This window comes from Corvus cornix, chromosome 10 (assembly GCF_000738735.6).
Source record: "Corvus cornix cornix isolate S_Up_H32 chromosome 10, ASM73873v5, whole genome shotgun sequence".
NCBI lineage: Eukaryota > Metazoa > Chordata > Aves > Passeriformes > Corvidae > Corvus > Corvus cornix.
Genome location: NC_046340.1, coordinates 6608493 through 6630572, shown reverse-complemented (window position 1 = coordinate 6630572; position 22080 = coordinate 6608493). Strand labels below are relative to the sequence as shown.

At 45.5% G+C, this 22080-nt stretch overlaps 1 protein-coding gene across 2 annotated transcripts in view; it reads right to left on the bottom strand.

Annotated features, from left to right (window-relative positions):
* The window catches only part of SV2B (synaptic vesicle glycoprotein 2B), a 59321-nt gene extending 37548 nt beyond the window's left edge, over positions 1–21773 (bottom strand). The window contains exon 1 of one of the 2 annotated variants that reach the window (XM_010391019.4): positions 21508–21773. The gene's annotated coding sequence lies outside the window, so the exon portion shown is untranslated. Of the gene's footprint in view, positions 1–10245; positions 10362–21507 lie in introns of those variants that run through there. The other variant, XM_019280995.3, reaches the window with a different exon arrangement.
* Between the last annotated feature and the right edge of the window lie 307 nt (positions 21774–22080).

The following is a 22080-nucleotide window of genomic DNA, read 5'->3' as shown; positions in this document are numbered from 1 at the left end:
TAGGAGTTTTCTGGTTCTCTTACTCAGTGACATGGTAGCTGGAAGCAAAAAGGAGCTACTCTGCCATCAAAGACAACAAGATTACATGGAAGGGCATGCCAATATATGTTTCTCAGGTGTAAAATTATGTGTTAATGGCTACAACAATCAACTGTGGCTGCAAACACAGGAGGCTAACTGGGTCTAGGCAACAACAGATTTAAAAATCAAAGTCTGTAGCAGAGCCTACCTTTAAAAAGAATTTCCTCTGAACCGTGGAAAAAGAGGTGTCTTTTGTTGTAGCTTCAGAGGAGAGCACTGTATTAAGTGAAAACTAAGAAAAAAGTTCTCCTGAAACCTTTTTTATTATTAAGAAATTATTTGATAGATATGTAACACAGGTTCAAAAACTCTCCACGGAGCTTGTTAAGCAAGCTATGTGTGCCACAGATTCTGGGAAGAAGAGAAAGCTATTTGATAGTCATTGACTTGAAATCATCTGGTTCAAAGAACTGAATTTCAGCAGTACAGATGGCACCTACTGATTGCTCCCCCACAGCACAGGTAGGACATATAGGGTAAAAGTCCTCTGTGCAGTGTGAAAAACATTGATTTGCTCAGAGATGCTGCGGGGGTCTCTGGGACAGGACCCATTTATTCACTGTTCCCACACTGTAGGCTGGAAAAGATAGTGCTGATGCAGTCCTGATATATCAAGAAATGCAGGGAAACCAGGGCTGGAGTAATTTAGTGTGTTACCAGCAGACCTGATTAATTATTTAGAGAAAGCATTTTAGTTCAAAATTCTCTGCTACAAAGTCAATTGAACTGAAGTCCTCCCACCGTTTCTGGATAATCTCTATTGATCTGTGGTGGGTTTTACACATTTCTGGGCAGGTGCACATGGTGTATGTTTGTTCCACCGGGAGAAAATACTTACTGCATTATTTGATCCCACAGTCCTGTGTTACACAACGTTCTGTGAGGAGAAACTATTGTGCTTGAAGCTGAAGCATTTACAGCAGCCCTTGGATTTGGAAGCAGAGATGGACAGGGTATGAACACAAATAGTCCAGTTGTTTGATTGAACTGTCCTGATTTATGCTGAGTAAGAATCTGGTGCACTGCTCCAATGCCTTTACATTTTTTCATTCTCACCCATCCCACTGGGGGAGATTTCATGTTTCCAGCACATTGTACACTCCAATGCCATTGCCTTGTGTGGTGGTGGTGGTGACTCTCACAGCAAAGTGGCTGTGGGCTGAATTCACCTTGTATTCCACTATGTTGTGTTATGAACTGAGGGACAGAAAGTCTCCCAGATTGTTAGAGGGAGATTATATCTTAAAGTCTGATACTCTGTTGGTGCAGACGCTTTAAAGGTCATATCTAAGACAGTAAGTGCTAAAGCAAGCTGGCACAGCAAACATGCAGCAGATGAAACAGGGAACAAGCATCAGCCAAGCCGAATAAACAGCTTTTCTGAAGTTAGGGGCACAGACTAGCAAGCTGGGTGTTCATGAGATAGATACAGAGAGGAATGCTTAACTGTAGGAGTTGGAAAGCAACAGCTTAGCAACACGTATCTATGTAAGGAGGGACAGACTACACATTAGGATTCCAGAGAAAGGCCATAAAAGGTCAATTTGACAAGCTGAATATGGATAATGAATTGAGACAGATGGTGTAAGAGTATGGTAGCTAATAAATAATGAACAGACTTGCTTCAAGGAGCAAACGCGGGGAGAAGTTGCAGCCGCGAGCTTAGTCAGAAGGGAGGTGGTGAAGGGGAAAAGAACAAAACCATGGAGGATGGAGGAGAATCACAGCAGGAGGGCTGGTGGGAGAGGAGTGTCTGCTCTTATGTGCCAGAGTTATGTGGAAATGATAATTCACCCAAAGAAAACTTAGAAATGCATATGCTTGAACTGGAATTTGGCCATCTTACTGAGATTAACAATTTTCTAGCTGAGAAATCACTCATGGTCTCTAAACATCTTCTAGATATCTGTTTCCTCGGCTCCTCCTCTCCCGTTACCACAGTACCTAAGCAGCATACAGTGATCACAAGTCCCATCAAAGGCTGGGAAAGGTTCTCAGGTTTGTTTTGCACATCAAGACTTGAGGCAGAGAGGGGCTAGAAATGTATCTGAGCATTGAAATGGAAATGCTGTGTGCTGTCCCCCACATTCCAGGGGCCCCTGTGGACCAGCAAGGTAAGGATTTATTCCCATCTTCAAACCCAGCTATCCTCCACATGATGACCAAGATAAAGGTGAGCTTTGCTGCCCCACAAACATTTTCCTTAATGTGGAGCTGAGGCACAAACCCCGGCCTGGACATCAAGTAATACTTAGAGGTGTCCCAGTGCAGATGGAAATAAAGAAGTTTTCCCAAAATCACCTGGGGGAGCCATATCAGAGACAAACAACCAGCACATGTTTTTGCCATTTGTTTGTCTTTTTAAATATCATAACAAGCTAGAATCTTTGAGGCTTTACTGCTTATTAATAAGCCAGTCTTGCTATCAGCATTGCACCTGGCAGCATAAACCAATAGGAAATTGGATGTTTATTCAGAAACAACAGTGCCCTGGTGCCCTTTCATGAATTTGAGCATTTCTACGTGTGTTTGCCCTTGGACAGCTTATTAGGTTTAACCTTACTTGAGGCCCTGACAAGCTCCCAGAGAGGAGTGTAAGGAATAACCTTGGAAATAAACTGCTTGCAATTCAGCAGATTCTGCCTGTGTCAGACAGCAAACATCCCTGATTAACTATAAACTGCTTAGCTTATTGGCAAAGACGTGCCTCTGGCTACAAAGGGGATTTTTATTTCATCACACTTGCAACCTGAGTTATTAAATAATGAGCTGCTTAATTAACTAATTCGTTAATACATGGCTGTGATGAATAGATTTGCTCCAGTGACAGAGTCATGAAAGCAGAAAAAACCCCTGATTTCTAAGTACTGCTTTCTTTCAGGAGGGATTTTATTTGAGCAAGTATCCTATTAATTACTTCTTTCCTTCTTTTTCCTGCCTCTACCTAACAGAGCAGCCTCAAGGTCTGCTCTGTTTTCCCCCAGCTCTCCCTGCTCTTGTCCTTTCCTCTTTTTTGCCTTGCTCCCTCTGGATCCATGCAGCCAGTGTCTTCAGAGTGTTGTGCCACAGAATGACCCCTTGCCCAGTGCTCCCACACTGCTGTGGCCAGGAAGTCTCATAATCCCCAATCTCAGATGGAAGGTGGCTGTGGTACTGATAAAAGCCCATCCATTATTGCCCATGATCACCTTCCCATCACTGGGGGACCAACCAGCCTCCCCACTAATGGAGACAAAACAATTTACCGCACCTCACAGCAGCCTTTGCAGGATTGTTATCTCCTGTTTTCCATGGTACTGGAGTGTGTTGAGAAAGAACTCTAGTAAAGACATTTCCACAGGCTGGAAACCACTCCTGCCATCAGGAACAGCTCTTTCCCAGCCCAGGATGCTCAGGCATCAGTCTCTTGAGACAGCTGCTCGCCAGCTCCAGGGAAGTGTACAAATGCACTGGCCATGCCAGAATTCTCGCTCGTTCCCAGAAATCCCCTACAGCCTGTCACAGACACAGCCAACCTTATGCTTCCATCATGCCCTTTAATAAGATTGATCCCTGTGCTTCCCTTCGGGGCTGCCCAGTGATCAAGCCTAAAGGGGCACGGTTATTATGAGATCAGATAAAAGGGCTGGTTCTCAAACCAAATCCAGCCTCTTTCCTTTCTGCATAAGACCTCCAATACAATTGTATTGTGGCCTCAAGGGCTTTCAAAATTGCAAATGCACTGTTCATTATCACCTTGCCTGTGGAGAAATACAAGTGCAAGCAGAAGCAGATTTAAAGAGACTCCTTTCAAGGTTAAGTGGCAGGGAAAATACTGGAGCAATTGCTTTTGCTCCATTCATGTTCACAGCATTTTGATTAGTTTAACCTTTTTTTTTTAATATGAAATTCTACTGAGGAGACCTGAACCTTGTAAGCAACCATGATCATTCAACAGATTCCATTGTCCAGCTATCAAATTCACTATGTGCCCCACATATATCACAAAACCTACCCATAAAGTGATGTCTTCTTCTGTAAGGAGGCAATTTGCAAAGCCTGTCTTAGCTGTACCTTAAATATCCCAGATTCTCAGATCTTTGAACAACCTACTTTTGAAACCAGCATCTTGAGGAAAGTCATAAAAAGTTGCCATAGGGCCTGGAATATGTTGGTGTCGACTTAACAGCAACCTTACAGACAACAACTCTACATTTACACTTTTGTTTTATACTCATGAAGGATTTAGACTCAGAAGAGCACCCAGCAGTATTTTTGCACCTGCAGCAGAGAGGAATGGATAATTTGAGCACATGTAATCAGCCCCTTAACATTATGGAAAGTTGGGTTGCCTGGCAGTGGTTTTTCCTAAGCCTCCCTCATTCCTTTTGTGTCCCTGCAGGAGACTTTAGGATAGGTCTCTGCAAGAGCAGCTCATTTACACAGAGCCTTAAGTTGGCCAGTATCCTGACAACCCAAAGTCATGTGGCTTTCAGCTGTGCCATGGGGCATTTGCTGTCTCACAGTCTTCTGAAATGATGTTTGTGCCTCTGTGGAATAGAGAAGGAAAGGAGGAAAAGACTGAAACAAAGAGAAGATGCTGTAGGAGCCAAAGAATGAGAGAAAGCAACAGCAGAGCTTGTGATACAGGAAAGGAGGCGGGACAAGGCAGGGGATGGTGAAGGTCAGAAAGGTAGGGGGAGAAAAAGGCATAACAGTACTGGTCTCAGAAAGTCGAGAAATGTTGCCTTGAGCCAGTAAAAAGAAGAAAAACAAACAAACAAAAAAACCCCAATTAGACTCAGCACTTCATAGCAGTGAGAAGGTTCTGCATTTCCTTCCCAAACACACTAATAAATTCCTGCATTCAGGTTGGACATTAATGATGAAAAAGCTTCATCTCCCCAAATTAATAGCCACAATACATCATCAGGCTGTAGCACTATACCCCATGTGTACGCAGAGAGAAAATCCTCAGCATCACCTGTCGAGGCAGAAGAAGGATTTAGCTGTTATTTATTGCTCAGTGTGACTCATGCCTGTGGGTAGGGGCGCGACAGTACAGATGGGAGTTAAAATCAGACTGCCATCGGGGGAATTTATGCCAGGAGAGTTGAATTCAGGCAACTTCTGCTTATGTTTTACCTGGAATTTCTCTATAAATTTGAACAGAGTAAAAAAACATTTTGAAAAATACGTGCCTGTGCAGACATTTGTCAGGACTCAGGCAGGTTTGATTAGAGGAAAGAAGGTTTAGTGACTTGGGCAACATCAAGAACTCTGTACATTTTCTCTAATTCCACAGATGGCTCGGTTAACCTAAGGCAAGACATTTAGTTACTCTTAGGTTTGGTTCTTTGTCTGCAAAATAGCTGTAATAACTTGTTTTCTCTACCTGTCAGAGATTGTGTAGGGAAAACACAGGCATAACTGAAAAGAGAATCTTGTAACCACTGATGGAGAGCTCCAAAGTTCACCTTTCTGGACTTCAGATTGTCCTTGCCAAGACCACTGTGATGTCGAAATTATGCTTGCAAGGACAGAGTCTACTGTGAATAACTTCCAATGTGCTGTTTCTGATCAGAATCAAGAATATTTCCAGCATGTTTCATAGCTCTCCTTCTGTTCCTCTCATTTCAGCCCTTGCCAAAGAAGACATGTAAGGACACAGACTCCCTGAAAATGAGAAGGTAGGTGAGAGAGATCTTGAAACTCAAGCATTCCCATGCAAAGGAGATGCTCTGACTTTCAGAGGGGGAGGGCAGGTATCTTTTGACGATCCCCATTGTCCCTGGTCCAAGTGTTCTCCTTTCTGCAGATACTGAAGTAAGAGGAATCCCTCTACCTGCTCCCAAAGCCCAGCCGCTTTGACCCAGCTCAAGGAGTTTTACAGCAGAAATGCCAGCTCCCTGGCAGTGAGTTTAGTGAAGGAATATGGCTCTCAGTAAAATTTAAGCAGCAAGGAACTTCATCATCTTCCTTCCTGCTAGGAGTCTGGGACTTGCCTCATGTACATATTGGCTGGTCTCCACTTGCCCTGAGCTTGTTTGCAAAATCATGTTTGGTATCCAGGCACCCTTTGCCTCAGCCCTCTCCACACCTCAGCTGGAACCCAGCTCTTTGTGTCAGCAGGCAAATTGAGGGACTGAGGTGGACAGCTGCACGTGGCCCCTTCTGAGGGTTTCATCTGTCAGTGTGTTATTACCCAGTTCCAGTCCTCGTCCCGACACACTGAGATCAAACCTCGCCAGGCTCCTCGGGGATGTTTTGGCTGCCCGTCCTTTTGACTGTCATTCTGATAGTCCAGAGCTCCAGGAGAGCTGGCCATGCTCTGTGTGCTGCACAGCCAGGCACAACGGGCCCCAAAGAGCTGCTCTTGAAAAGCATGTCAGGGACTGGCTGCCAGGATTTGGGTTTCAAGTGCCCCCCTATTGCCAACCCTCCCCACAGCCGTGTTCCTCCAGGTGGCCTCCGATGACCAGATGCATGGGATCAGGGAGCATGGGCTTTCCTCTAGCTCCTGCTTTCCCAGGACTCACAGGGGAGCCCCTGAATTTGGCAGCATCTGCAGGTGGTGCAGCCTGAAATGTGTTGTCACACTTACTCCTACTGCTGATGCTGTTCCTCCCCACTGAGCTGCAGAGGTTGTGTCCTGCGCCCCAGCACAGAGCTCTGTTTTCTCTCCTCCCTTCAGCCCCAAGTCAGCTGGCAATGCTGTCAGGACTGAGTGGAGTCACCCACTGGCAGACGGCTCTGGTGGCCAAGTGGCTGCCAGATTAGCACACACCAAAGACCTGTGTTGGGAGGAAGGGAAGGCATGACAAGATAGCAGCTTTTAAAAGGTCTCCATGCAGTATCTGCCTTCCTCACCCCCAATGTGGGCTCTGTTTTCAAGCATATGTTGGGACATGGGAAATATCTCTTGCAATGGGGGAGAAAAAAAAAACCACCACAGTCTCTTTGTCCTCAAAATGTAAATGAGATGGACTTGCAGTCTCATAATAGGGGACAAAGGGATATTTAAGAAATTTGAAAGGCAAGAGATTAAAATCTTGCACAAGGAAATTCCTGTTTACACACTAACCTGTGGGGGCCCTGGGAATAAAAGGCAACATCTTGGCAGCATTAAAAAGAAGGGATTGGATGTATTTGAGGAAAAAAAGTCAGTTTCATTTGAGTTTCTTTTTCTACAACATGTTTTTTCTACTGGGAGAAATAAGTTCTTCAAGACATGAGGCAAATATCAAGAGAACTCTCTGGTGTGGGCTGATCTGTAACTGTCCACCAAGAAGTTTTCTTGGACATATTTTGCTGGTGCCAACTGTCAGAGAGGGGATCCCAAGCTAGATGTTTCCCTGGGCTGTCAATCCTGGGTAGCAGTAATAGGAAGGCTGTGGAATGTCTTTCCCTTCACCTGCTGCACTGGGACTTTTGACACAGAAATGACACCAGAAGATAAAGTGATATCTCAGCAAGTGGCTTCTGCTCCCCACGGGGAAGAGAGAATTACAGTCTATCACACCTGGAGTAAAGCTAAAACAAGATAAATTCAAGACTTTTGCTAGAAGCAGGAATCTTGGATGATGTATGGGAGAAGGCAGGAAGAAGTGGAGTGTGAGAGCAGGTGTCCTCCAGATGACAAGCCTGGGGGGATTAGCTGGCAAATTTCAAGGGGATAACAAATCAAGGCAGATCACACTAATGCCTCTTCAGGGGAAAAAGGATAGAATATCCCAGGTGAAGAAAGTGGCAAGAGGGTGATGATCAGAAGTTATTTATCAAAGTGTAACCTCACACTCCCTTGTCAGGGAGCCAGGGAATAGCCGACAGACAGGGTGGATATCAAGCCTTTCAGCTAACACAGACTGAATAGGCAAAAAGCTGCTTTCTGATGGCACTTTAGTGATGAATGTAAAGTCTGGTGGCTGCAAAATCTTTCTGGTTGCCCAGGAATAAACAGCCAGAGCACAGAAACCCATAGTGCCAAACCTCCAGGAACAGATCCCGTCACTGCAAGCCAGGCAGGAGGGGAAAGAGGTGACCAGTTCCCCTCTTGCTTGTATGAGATCCCTGCAGGGAAGTGATGGTAGGAGACCATCATGGACCTGTGATTAACACCTCAATTTTGGACATTTTATATAGAAAGTTCTTTCTCTGAAACAGATTTTTTATAGGGCTCTGTGTGACTGCCATCTCTGTCTCTATTTCCTGTTTTGGGGATGGCATTGAGTGCTTTCTACCTTCCGAATATGCTGCGAGATACTTGGGAACAGAGGTAGGCAATGTTGCATCTCTGCTGGATAAGGGCATCCAAATTGCTGTTGCTTGGTAAAACTGGTGTGTTTGTGCTGTAGAGGAGGTTGGTTTTCAGGCCTGTGGAGTTGGTGCTTTGCCTGAGCACTGAATTCCCTCATCAGGTTTTCCAGCGAGGTGCAGATATGAGGAATCAAGGTAATGAATATGGAATGAGGACACTGCCGAGTCTCTACAGCCCCTGCACACATGGAAACCTCAAACAGATCTAGAGATGGGCACAGAGCTGACAGCTGAAGGCATTGACGTGCCTGCTGTGTTTTAAGCTCAGTGCTGGAAGAGGGCCAAGCACCGCCTGCCTCTTTTCCACAGTAAATGGGTTTACTGCTGGGATTGGGATGAGATGTGTTCTAAAACTGGTCTGTGGAAGGGTCTGTTATTTCCAAATAAAACAAGTTTCTCAATTCCCTGTAGGGAAGCTGGGGATTGGACACGGTGGCAGCTTCCATAGTTACCAATAACCCATGACTGGGGCTGGGTCCTGGCCAGACCCCCATGCTTTGAGGTGCTGGTGCCCAGAGATTGCTCCAGGACTGGCCTATGGCCTTTAGTGGAGGCAGTCATGGGCCACATGACACAGCTGCCTGGACATGACACAAGGATATTCCCTGCTCACTGCTTCCCATGGCCACGCGCTGCTGTGCAGGGCTGCTCACACCTGTAGGATCCAGGTAAAGCCTTTTTTCCACACAATTAGAGAGCAAGAAAAAGCCACACTATACCTCTGAACTAATCTGAGCCAGGCTCCACAACAACCTCCAGGTGAGGCATTTGGTCCTTCATGGTTTTTTTAATTTTTAGTAAGACCTTATCTCATAAAATTTGGTGTCTAAAAGGTGTGTCCGTCCTCTACAGAGTGTAGGGAACAGCTTTACCTGCTTCCTAAGTGCCCCCTGCCCAGCTGTCCTCATCTAGACTCTCCTTCCAAGGTTCTGCAGGAGGTCTCTGTTCAACACCAGCTGCACGGTGCCTGAATTTGGGGTAGCAGAGTTTGATGCAGAGTTGAGAAGATTGCAGAGGTTTCCTGTCTGCAAGCAATGTACCTCGGAATTTCACTGTGAGATGAGCAGGATTTTCTCTGGGAAGTAACTCTCCCTAATCATTTAGAAATTACTCTCCTAATTTGTTGAAAACAAGGAAAATCTCTCTCCCTGAGGGTTCCCAATCTGTTGCTGTCTTTGACTGTTGCAAATTCTGGGGGAACTCCCCTGTGGTCAGAGCTGGGTGACCAGCACAGTTGTGCCACTCACTACAGTGGATTGCAAGCATAGCAAGGCTTTGTGAACCCAAATTCATCCCTGATATTTGCCTGTATAACCCCAGGGCTGCCTCAGTGCTGTTCCTACAAACAACAGCCACTTCTGCCCTTCTCACTCAGAGCACCCACCTCTCCCAGCCAGACTAAAAGCCAGTCTGAGCTCACAGAACCCCTGGTACAGGCAGGGAAGTTTTGCCTGACTTTTCTGTCTACTTCTCCCATTTCCAGCACTTTGCAGGAGGGAAGCACCTGCAGCAAGGGGTTCCCCTGCAGCATGACATCATGCAGAGAGCTCCCTTGGCTCATGGACAGGGCTGATTTCTTCTGGTAGAGTAACCCTGGCTGCCAAGCGAAGGCAAAGCTGCTGATCCTTCGGCACAGCACCCTCAGCACCTGCCCCCAGCCACAGACCAGCTCCTTCTCAGACTCATTTCCACCCTAACCTGACAAATCGCCCGCTGTGCTGCTACAGATGGCTGAGGCACTGCTGACTTTCTCTGCTCAAAAGTGGCCAAGCTTTCCAGCTTTCCTGCCCTCCCTGGCTCCTTTCTAGCTCAGTCATTCTGTGTGATTTCTTTTTTTTAACATATTTGACATACTTTTTAGGAACTTACCCGCAACATTGGCTCATGCTGCTGGTCTATTCACCCCTGAGCTCTGGGATGCTGAGGAGCAGTGTCTGTACTTCAAAGGGTGCTAGAAATCACCATGCTTTACTTGCTGTAGGAGACTGTGTGAAGAAAGAGTTGGAAAATCTGAATCAGCCTCCTGAGCTGATCGACTCTGAGAAGGGTAAGATCAGAGAATATTTAATTAGGTTCCTAATTACAGCAGGTATTAACTGTCATAAAATCACCTGTGTTTGGATCCCGGAGCAATGTGAGCTGGAGATTTCAGAGATATGCATTGCATAGATACACACAATTATTCCTTTGGCTTGATCCCAGCTGCAAGAAAAGCAAGGTGCACTATCAGTGACTGAAGATTTAACTCTAATGTGTCATTTATTCTTTCCACGATAAAAACACTGTGAAGAAATCACACATGGGCAAAGATGGGTTCAAATACCATCAAGACCCACAGTATTTCAATCCTAAAGTAAAATCAAAATAATAAAAAAATGGGATTACTATTGGAAAGCTCATATGTTACGTGGAGAAAAAACACCTTACGTCTCCTTTCTGCATCCCTTCTAAAAATACAGTCCTACTGAGAGGAACAGACATTGTTTCTTCCACATGATTCTGACTGAGAGCCCAGAAAATGGGGAATCTACTAGAAATCAGGGGAATAACTCTGAAGGTTAAAAAAATCAATCTGAAGTGTTTTCTACTCCTTGCTTGTCTGTCTCATCAGGCTGATAAAGCAAGAAAAAGCATCAAAAAATAGACAGGTTTTCTATGAAAAAAAAGAGGTGCTAAAAATGTTTTTTCTTCACATAAGTAATATTTTTCTTGAAAATTTGGCTGGTTTTCCCTGAGGATTCAAAGTTCTGCAGCAGGTTTAGTAATTTTCAGTGTAAATGGACAAAAGGAAACATTTGCTTCTCAAACATTTCTAATTTGTCCAGAACAGATGCCTTTTCTTTTGAGAATAAAATTTTTGGATGAACATTCTTTGACCAGAGGGAATGAACATGTTCTTCAAAGATAGATGGGGAGTTTCTCTTTTCCATGAACCCATTGGCTTCATTGGATGTTGTAAAGGGACTGTCCAGCTCCAGTAGAGCTGTCCAGGGGTGTTGGGACATTTGCAGCAGATGTAAAAGCCTGAAATTCAAACTGATGCTGAAATTTAGACAAAGCTTCCTGACAACAACATTTCTGGGGCTGAAGGACAGGATCTTGAGGGGATAGACAGAAACCTCATCCGTGGGGTTGCTGAAAATCAAAGACAAACTGCTGTCAGTAACTTGTGTTAGCCTGCGCTGACTGTACCGCCGAGCCAGAAGTTTTTGGAGACCTTGCTTTAACCCTTCTATGAGTTAAAGATGGAAAAGACACCACCGCATGGCAGGAGGGGGTCAGTGCTGCTGTTGGTTTCCAACTTGCACAGGGTGTGAGGAGCAGCTTGTTCTCTACATCAGCCCAGTGGCAGGTAGATTAAACATCAGCTGGTGTCTGGCTGCTGAAAAGAGCATCCAAATGCCACCCAGAATTAAGGGGATAAGGCCAAGGCTGCCAGGAGATGTTAAATCCAGAGAACTTCATCTGTCTGTGCGTTTCTCTTGAGTCGTTGCTTTTGCAGTGGAGGAGCCCTTCACTGCAGGCAGAGCAAAGTGCTGCAAGCCTCGGGGAGCACTGGGCTGATGAAATATAGATGGGAGCCAGGCAGGCTCCTCAGGCTGGGTAAATACATGCACTGTAATTGACTCCATCTTCAAGCAAGAAATGCTCTGCATAAGGATGCAGAACAGGCTCGTTTGGTAAAGTGTGATATGCACAATTGACTCAGCAACAAAAAGAAAGAAAACCCCTCCTGTGTGATGAGTAACTGAGTAGCAAACAGGTAACTCCATTTTCAACCTTTCACCCTTTTTACTCCACCTATTTTCCATCACTCACTCAGATGCTATCTCTGATGTCCTATGGAAGGAGCATCTGATGAAAGCAGATGCAGCACGGGCATAGTATCCCAATCCAAAGCACTTGCAGTCTCCACAACACTCCCAAAGAAAACATCTGCCTACCTGGATCTGGCAGGAAATGGAGTTGCTGATGCACAGATCATGCCATGGCGACAAGCCAATGGCGAAGTGGTTACTATCATAATGAACATTTGGTAACAGCTCTTTTCCAGCTGCAAGGACAGGAATTCTCACTGGGGTGCTCCAAGTTCATGCAAACCTGAACAGTTGCTCCCTGTGAAATTGCTGAAGGCTTTGAGGGTCCTGCCTGTCCTTTCTATACGAGCTGGATCCTGGGAGAGCTCTGTCTTTATGTGCTTTAACCACACACGACTGGTCAGAACAAGCCTCTGCTTCTGCAACCACAGTAAATTAATTATTTCTAGGCACTTCTCAGGAGCCTCCCATGCTTAACTGGATCTCCCTCACTTGGAGCAAGCAAGATTCCCCTTCCTGGTGAGGAGACGAAACCTGAATGACCACACCTGTCAAGGGCAAGGCACAAGTCCAGACATGGGCAAACAGGGCCAGATGGATGTGAAATGAAGCCATGTAGATTCTGAATTGAACTGAAATCCCATGCAGATTGAACCTCATGATGGAATCTCACAGTGGAAACAGCAGAAGCATCTCCTGCTCAAATAGGAATTTGAAACATTTTGAAACAGATATTGAAAATTATTTTTGCTAACAGCAGGGACGAATTTCACCCCAAACCCACTCAGCTCCAAGCTGCATTTGTGGACAAATTAGTAATGCCTGGTATCCTATATCTGCCCACTAATTAACTCAGCAGCCACTGCCAGAGTTAATCAGGGAAGCAGCCTCATTATCCCCAGCATCCCCACAGGGCAGGGATCCACCAGCTGCCACCTCCCACGTGCTGCAAAGGCAGGGCAAGGAGCTGCTGGTTTTGTTGCTGTTGAAAGGCCACTGAAGCCCCTACCAGCTCCCCATGGGAAAGTGGGTGTCTGTGGGTGCCTGTGGGTGTCTGTGGGTGCCTATGATTGCCTGTGGGTGGATGGCCCCAAGCCCTGCACCACCACTCCTGCAGCCAAACAGCTTTTCCCATCCAGGGGAGATCCCTCCACAGAGAGTTCCTCCCAGACACTTTGCACTGATGGAAAGTAGGGATTAAAGGAAGAAGCTGAACAAGAGCTACACTTATTAATTGGGAAAAGACAAAGGCTGTCTCCTACAATTCAGGTGCCACAGACTCTAATGGGGCCCTGAGCCTCCATCCCACAGCCCTCGGGCTGCTGCGTTTCCAAAGCATTAAAAGGGGAAAATCCTCTCATTCAGGAAGATGTGCAGGAGATCAAGACCCCTGGGGAGGGTCTGTTCCAAGCTGACCTATTTGATTGGGGGATTTAATTCCAACCTGTGGGGTTGGCAGGCTGGGCATTCCTTCCCATTTGAGGGAAAACCTGTGCAGCACAGATGTGAAGCCTTCATTTGCTTCCTTCCTTGCCGTGCATTTCTGCTGAGCCACACAGGCTCAGATGCTGGAAGTCTGCCAAAATCACAGCATTATTTCATAGCACATATGAGGGAAAAAAATCCTCAACAATAATTAATTTAATAATTATAATGAGGTCCTGCATTTTTCAGTACACTGCTGGGAGATGGAAACTCTGGATTGTTTTTTAATCAAATGGCTTATCTAAGTCTAGTAGGAATTAAAAACCGTTTCAGAATTTGATTTTTAAATGTCAAAAGAAATATTTTCTTTTGGAAATCTTCCAGATGGAATATTTCCCAGTGTAAAAACTTGTTTTATAATTATGAAAAAATAATTGAAATTGAAGAGCTACACTAGATGCTCTGAAAGAATGAAAAAGATGCCAAAATGATAGCAAATGACTTTCACCATGAACACACATCCCATTTTAATAGCAGTCTTGATTTTTAATTTGATTTCAAATATGTTATGGATCACAACCTTAGGGCTATAGATTAATCCAGATTTGCTCAGATGAGAATCCATCCATCGGCCCTGCTGTGACTATGTTCTTCTAATCAAATGCATTTAACAATTGTCATGAAACACTAAAAAAACCATTTACAAACCGCTTATTGACTCCCATAAACTGAACTGATTCATGTCATTTTTGAAATCGAGTTTCAATTAGGTCCAAAGAATAATGAAAACACAAATCCTGCTGCAGACATATCACCTTAGCCTGAGCAAGGAAGATAAATCTGATCCCTTTTTTCCTTACCATTGGGGAAAAATTGCCTTGTTTTGTTTAGCAAATGTTGGCCAGTTCGCTCAGGCTGTGAGTAAGCAAAGCTTTGCTTGCATGTTCAGTCACAGGCATTTCTACTGACTTCTCTCTCATAGGATGCTACCATCAAATTCTAAAAATATTTCATAAAATTATGGCAAAATTGGACCTAATTTATAGATAAAACAACCAGAAACCAATTCTCAGTGATGATTAAAATAAATGCAGTCCAATGCAAGGACTAAATTCCCCTTGCAGGAAGGATGGAAATCCTGTCTCTCCTTCCTCTGTCTGAACCTCCGTGTGACCCAGAGAGACCAGCACCACTTTACCCAGCCTGTCCTGTTCATCCAGGCTGGATGGCCTCCCTGCCTGCTACGTGGCCTGGTGCTTTCAGGACAGATTATCCAGCATCTCTGCAGATTACAGCAGCATTTTAATCAAGTTGATATCTTTTCTCTGTTTATACTTACACTAATGAGTTAAGAGACATTTTTCCAAAGTTTTGCTTTGATCACAGGACAGATTTGCATGTCTGTTTTGGACACTCAGACAATGAAGGGAACTTCCTTCTCCTGCTCAAACATGTCTTTTCTGACAGCAAAAAGTGACTAAATGTCTCAGGCCAAGCTGTGATGCTGTGACACTCCCTACAGTCACAGCCCACAGATCAACCCTCTCAATCTCTCACGCTTTTGGCCCCTGCCTCTAACCCCAACTCTCCTCCTGCCTCTGCCTTTATCCTATAACTCATCACAAATCCCTTTCCCCTCTCTTCTCTCTGCCTGCACCTCCATCCATCACTGTCTCTCCCAGGGTTTTGGGGGTGTGTAGGAGGTGAGCCTGGAGCTGTTCTGTGAACACACAGACCTCAGGTGTTGGCTCTCCTCACAACCAGCCTTTGAACACCTGCAACAGCCTCTGAATGCCACAGGGTCTCTGACAACTCATCCTGACCCCCATTTGCAAACCCCACCCCCCTGAGCACTCCCACACCTTGGCTCCGAAACTGAGGAACCCAAACCCACGTCCTGATGGTGCCTTTTTGTTAAAACCCACAAAGCTATTTTGGGTCTGTTTGTATGGTATGGCCAGATGTATTCAAACAGAGACTAATTTCACCAGCACAAACTTGTCCTCACATAACTTCATTTTCATCCAGACAGAAGCTTTTCAAGCAACAGCAATGAAACCCTTTCAATATTTAATCAGCTGCGTGGCCTGGAACTGCAGGGACCAGCAGCAGCTGCCTGGCACAGAGCGGGCGAGGGGGGATGGGGGCTCTCATCCTCACCAAGCCTCTCTCCATCCTGAGAACTTGCCTCCTCTCCGGATTTGCTGTGGAGAAAGCCAAATGGGAGCCCTGCTTCAGCCTTCTGCTTGAGCTGTGACAGCTTTCAAACATCATGGCTTTGAAGCAACTTATTTTTCATTCCTCCCTTCCAAATTCCCTGATGCTTTCCAGGTGTAAATCTTACTTCCTTTCCTACTGATGGCTGGGAAATTGCTGTGCTCAGTGCCCTGTAATTGTGAGTCAGCAGGACTTGAGCTCCCTCCCATTTCTTTCTGGTTTTAAAGCAGGCAGGGTGTAAGCTTTGGCTACAGACAAGGCTTTGCAGAACTTGCAGGGTGTGTGTTGGGGCAAAATTAGGCTTTTCCTAATCTTTCCTCATTCCCTTAGTGCCTGTTCCGTGTGTGTCAGAGGGACTGCAGGAGTTTAAAGGACATCATCTGGTGGCTCTGCAGCATTCAGCACAGACTGTTGGTAGCCAGCACACTTAAGGAGGGTTGCTTGGAAATAGAGCCTTAAGGAGAGACCCCAAAGTGACCCGCTTTAGTCATGCTTGACTTTCTAAATTCATGTCAAAGCACCAAATGCTTTCTGGTCAAAAATGGTCTATGAATGTTTCCTACCAGAGCCCCCGAGCCCTGCAACCTGACAGTTTTGCAGTGTCTGAGCTCCTAAGAACAAAGGATCCTCCCCTGCTAGAATTTTAAATGGATACTAATAACCAACCCTAAACACCCTTATCTAAAAGAAGGGGGAAAAAAGCACCAAAAGCATATCCAATTAGTGATAAATAATAAGTACAAGATTAATTAAAATTACTCTGTTCCTAATTCCCATCCTCTGGCTCTGAGAATGCAAAAGGCATTCCCCATCTTCCCAAGGGTGTCCCACCACAGTGCCCAGAGGGCCAGTGACTGGCAGTGGTGGCAGCAGGATTTGTCATGCATGTGCTGGCCCCACTGGAGATGGGCTCCCTGCTCCTTTCATGCTGGTCACAGCCTGCCTGGGCTCACCAGGGAGGCTCAGCCTGCACCAAGCCCAGCAATTTCGGGTCTGAATTGCAAGTGAAAAGACTCCTCATCTCCTCCTCAGTGCCAGGAAGTCTGACTTTTTCAACAGCAGCTACATATCAGGAGAAGAAACCACTGGGATTTCTCGATCTGGGTCTGCCTATAAATCATTTAACACCTCATTTACGTGTGCTTATAATTAACGCACACTAGATTGCTGCAATGAAACAGTCCTGACAAAACATCTGAAATGCACTGGGCTGCAAGTGCATTGGTTTAGGGGTGTAGAAGGACAAATGAACCCCCCCAAGAAATGGCTGATCCCACCAGTACTCTCACTTTCAGTGGAAGCAGATGAGAGGAATTTGGGTCAGGTTTCCTCCTTTGAAGTGGGCTGAAAGCATTTGAGAATCCGTTGCCATTTTGTAAAAAGCCCACACTTCTTGTGGCCCCAAGCAGCATGAGCCCAAATAATCTCCTCTTCTCCTACTTCCCATCTATCAGGGCAGAGAGAGCCCAGGACTTTGTGTACAGAGCAGAATTATCACTTTTTGCATTTATTACATTATGAGGTACCATATCTCTCATAACAGCCCATCCATCACTTATTCTGGTGTAAGTCCAGAGAAATTTTACTTATTTTACTGGATTTACAGCCCTGAGAATAACATCAGGATCCACCCACCCAGGACAGTTTGTAAATCTAAAAGAACTTTTATCCATCAGTAGGAGTGTCCAGTGCAACACAGCCTCTGTGCCAAGTACAGCTGGAGAAGAATTTTGCTTACTACCATTCTTGTCCCCCAAACCCTCCATCATCCTCAGGGAGGCATCCAATTTAATCTGCCTCTAACCTGATACCCTAGATGTGCTCCTCTCCCAGGGAGTGTGACTCACAGGAGCTGCAGAACAAGGTGTAACTGGGCTTGATGGAGGGCCGTCACTACTTGTAGGACTGCAACATAAATGAGGTTCCTCAAAGAGGTCACCACCACCTCCTCCATGGCAGTCTCCTCCGAATATCAAGGCAGAGGGGGGCACCAGGAGAATCCTGCGTGCCTGAGAAGGGCTTGGATATAACTTCAGGAGTCCAGGAAACTGTAAGATGCAATAACTACAGCAGTTAATCTGCAGCAGCCTGACCATCTGCCACAAAGGGCAAGAGAAATGTCCCCTGGAGGAGGCAGGTTTTTCCCTGATGCCTAGAGGGATATGGTGGGAGCAATCCCTGAGACACCACTTGTGTCCTGACAGAGGACCTGTCTTCAGTTTACCACTGCAGTACCTCAAGAGTAGGAGGGGTGTGGAGCATGTCATGTGCAGGAGCAGATTGTCACCCATAGCACTTTCCCCACGGTCAAAAGGGGTCAGCCTCTCGCATTTTACAGAGCACCCCGCAGGGATTATCTCCAGGCCAGGACTGGGAAAGCCTCCACACTGCAGTGGTGCTCAGAGGACACCACACTTCTTACTCCCAGCCTGGGAGGGTGGGAGGCCAAGGAGGCAGCTGCTGTGCTGGCAGCACGGTGGGAACACGGGCTTGAACAAATCCATCCATCACCCAGTGGGGAGCTGCTGAATTCCAGCTCTCTGCAAACTCATCTTCCACAAGAGCTGCTGTGAAGCAGAGAGAGACACCAAGTTTGACTGGAAACACTGAATCTGTGAGAACTGGGCCCTCACAGTCCTGCAGCATCTCCTGGAGGAGCCTGCCCAGCACCAGGCTTGACACAGTCCTCATGCCAAGAGGCGTCTTGGAGCTGTACCTGGCTTCTCTTGGTCAGTTCTGATGTTGCCTGGGTCTTGGATTTGAAAAGATAAGTCAGCAGCCCTACTGACTATCTCCTCCACATCACAACTTGGCAAGTCTCTACCACATCCCTCTCTATCTGTAGCCATATCTCCAGGTTTGACATTAAGGTGAGCAGAAAACACCTCTGAAAACCTGCAGCCCCTCCAACTTTAATGAGGGAGATTAGAATACTTAAAGTACTCTCACATTTCAACCACCTCTGAGTTAGAGAAGCTGTAATTTCTTCTGCCACCCTGGCATTAGGGCAGCTGAGAACATGCTCAGGAGAGCTTAGATATTGGAGACTCTCTGACGTCTGTTTGTAAAGATTCCCTGGGGTGGTACTAGAAAAAGAGAAGAATTGTCCTCAAAGTGGCCTGAGCTACCCAGCTCCCTTGCCTTGACTTAAATCTCATTCATAAGAGGTTCTCCCCTCAGTTTTAACCCAGCTCCTCTTTTGATCCAACAAAGCCAAGGGAATCTGCCAGGCCACATCACTTCCTTCTCCCCCCAACACCAGTGAGTTTCCTCTGCTGTAACCGTGATCACCAAGTCGTGACTGCACGGGAAGAACAAACAGGCTGAGCAGATGGGGTGTGCGGGAGGAAACTCTCATTTAAAACGCAAATAGCTGGTGGTAATTTAGCAGATGTGGTAAGAAAAATCTGGAGAGACAAGCGTGAGGTGACAGGATTCCAATTTCAATCAAATAATGTGGAAGTCTCCCTGGCAAGGAAAGGTTTCATCTTCCATCTTCTTGATTACCTTGTCTTGAAGAGATGATTGATGCGAAGTGCCTTCACAGGAATGATCTGGACTATTCTTCATTCAAGATCCCATATGACTCCCTGCCCTCACCAAATGGATTTTGTTTTCACAAGGGAAATCCATCCTTTATAACCCAAATATCCATAAGAAAAGACTAAAATTCAATTAAAGTAATAACATTCATTAATTCTCTAGCACATTCGATTCCGTTTCTATCCAGAAACAAAGAGTTTAGGATCGGTCCTTCAATTCCCCATTATCAAATCAGGGTGGCTCAGGAAATTTGGGACATTATGAACATCTCTACATCCAGCATATTGTAATATTCATTTGGCCCTAGAATTTCATCTTGGCAGAAGCACCAAAGTTATCACAGATGGGTATGAGATTTTTCTCTTTATAAATATTACAGAGGCATTAATTAAACAGGGGAAATTAACTGCCTGTCTCAGCACTGCAGAGGGACAGGAAAGCACAGTCACCACTGGCCAGCATCTCAGACTGAATGTGGGAGAAGTGCACACATCAAACTGACAGCAGAGATACTCTGGCATCAACATTACTGCAGGTTTTAGGAGATAATTCAACAAGAAAAATAATTTATAGACATTTCTGGTGCTCAGAAGCAATATTCCAGGAAATGTGGAATGAAGGATTTTCAACCTTTTGAAACAAACCATGGTGTTTTGGTTAAAGGATGCAAAAGCTGTCCTCTCTAAGATGATTTCCTCATATTATCAACCCCCCAAAGACAACAAATTGGGCAGTTCCTGCACTTGCACTCTCTCCTTCTTGCCCAGTGCTGGGATTAAGCCACGCAAAGCCCCTTCCAGTTCCCCATGTTCTCTTCACCCCCTCTTTACCGCACAGATTTGGTACAAAAGATTGTCCCCCTGAAACGCATTTGAAACAAAACTCCAAGTCAAAACCTGCTGCTGAAGAGAGGAGGATCTTTTTCTTTAGAATTTAGTATAGCTGGTGCTTCTAGGTTTCTCTAGAATAATCACAAACCCCAAAGTGCCCTACTCTCAGTGTTACCGTATCTAACATCAAAGAGTAGGAAATGTGTGAGTTTTTAGCAAGTGGAGGTTTCTACATGAATACATCATGAGAGGAATATTTTTATAAACAAGTCATCTCTGAAATGTTCTCCAGAGCTAGTTTTAATTCTGCTTGTCATAAATAAATCTAGGAAAAAGAATTGGTTTGGTATCCCCAAACCAAATTCTGCACCAGTTTTTAGGTAAAACTCAGGTCTGTCAAGAAGGCCATATCTTTGAACCTGTTAGAAAAATTGCCAGAGCTTCATCACTACATTTCTCCTTTGTTTTTTCTGTTATGTACAGACCTTTACAGATTCAACACAGCCAGATTGCAAAGGCTGCTCTTAGGTTTATTATTCCCTGATCCTCTTTAAACAAGGGCCCTAAATTCATCTCTAGTATAAGAGCTCTGCTGTCACTCAGCTAAGATGCAGGACACCTATTTTGAGAATCCTGTGAGACACTGACTTGCAAACCTCTCATTTGGAGTAATCCAATGTCCAGGACACCAGACAGCTCATGGTCCTAATAGTGTCCTGTGACACCCTCTTCCCTCCAAACATCTTTATCTGCACCTCTCTCTATATCAGCCACTGGCAGAACTGAGGGAACTGGTTTCAGTGAAAAATGCAGTTAGACTTCAGGACGGAGATAGTTTATCAGTTAGGAAAGCTGCGAGGCTTTATGCATCAACTTAGGGGCAGGAATTTATGAATTACTTCCCACAACTCCTGCAGTAACAAGCACAGGGCAGAAAAAGCAGCATTCAGGTAGGAGCTCACATAGTACATGGAAAACATCAGACCAAGCTGGACAACACAAAGGAAAAAATGCAGGGTGGGCAATGGATCTGCCTGTGAGTGAGAGCTGGTCCGACTGCCCAGGCACACACATTGATCTGCTTGATTCCCAGCCTCTCATATAACAGTAATTAAATTGCTTTGATAAGCACTGATCCCTGGAAAAGCTTCAGTACAAACCAAATTAGCTTCACTGGGTTTTTTTCTGTCTCTTTTTCAGCTCCCTCCTTTTGCTTTTCTACCCCGTTAAGCCCTATTACTTTTGTATCTGGACTGATTGCCCAGAAAGGGACCAAAGAGAAAAGCATCATTGCTTACCAGAACTAGGAAATATCTCATCACAGCCATTCACCAGCCATTTTCCCCCTTTTTCTAGCCCGTGGAGCTGCTCCTGAAAGGCTTGCCCCTTTCTGCTAGGATGTCACAAGCCGGAGATTAGAAGTAAATGCTCTGCAAGCCAAGCCGATCATCCCACTGCGACCACATCCAGGTACTGAAGCACGAGCTATGGAAAAGTCCATCAGCCAGCAGAAAACACCATCGCATGCACACACCCCCCAGCCACGGAGCAATGGGAGTGGAGGGAGGCTGGAGGCAGGAAGGAGAGCAGATGGGAGGGGGGTGGCTTGGGGAAACCAGGCAGCGGGCGATGCTAACATGACAGATGTGTTGACTTTAAGTTAAACAGGAAATTGAGGATGTTCGACGCAGGGAGGAAAGACATTAGCTCACATTAAAGGCAAAGACTTTCCCTGGTCTTTTCCTTCTTTGCTTTCCCTCTTCCACCCAGGCTTTCTCCAGTGATTTCTAGCTCTGCCTTCACAGGCAGAAACAAGCCAGGGTTGATACTGACTCTGCTTGTGTGCCTGGGCAAGGCAGGAGCTGCAGGGC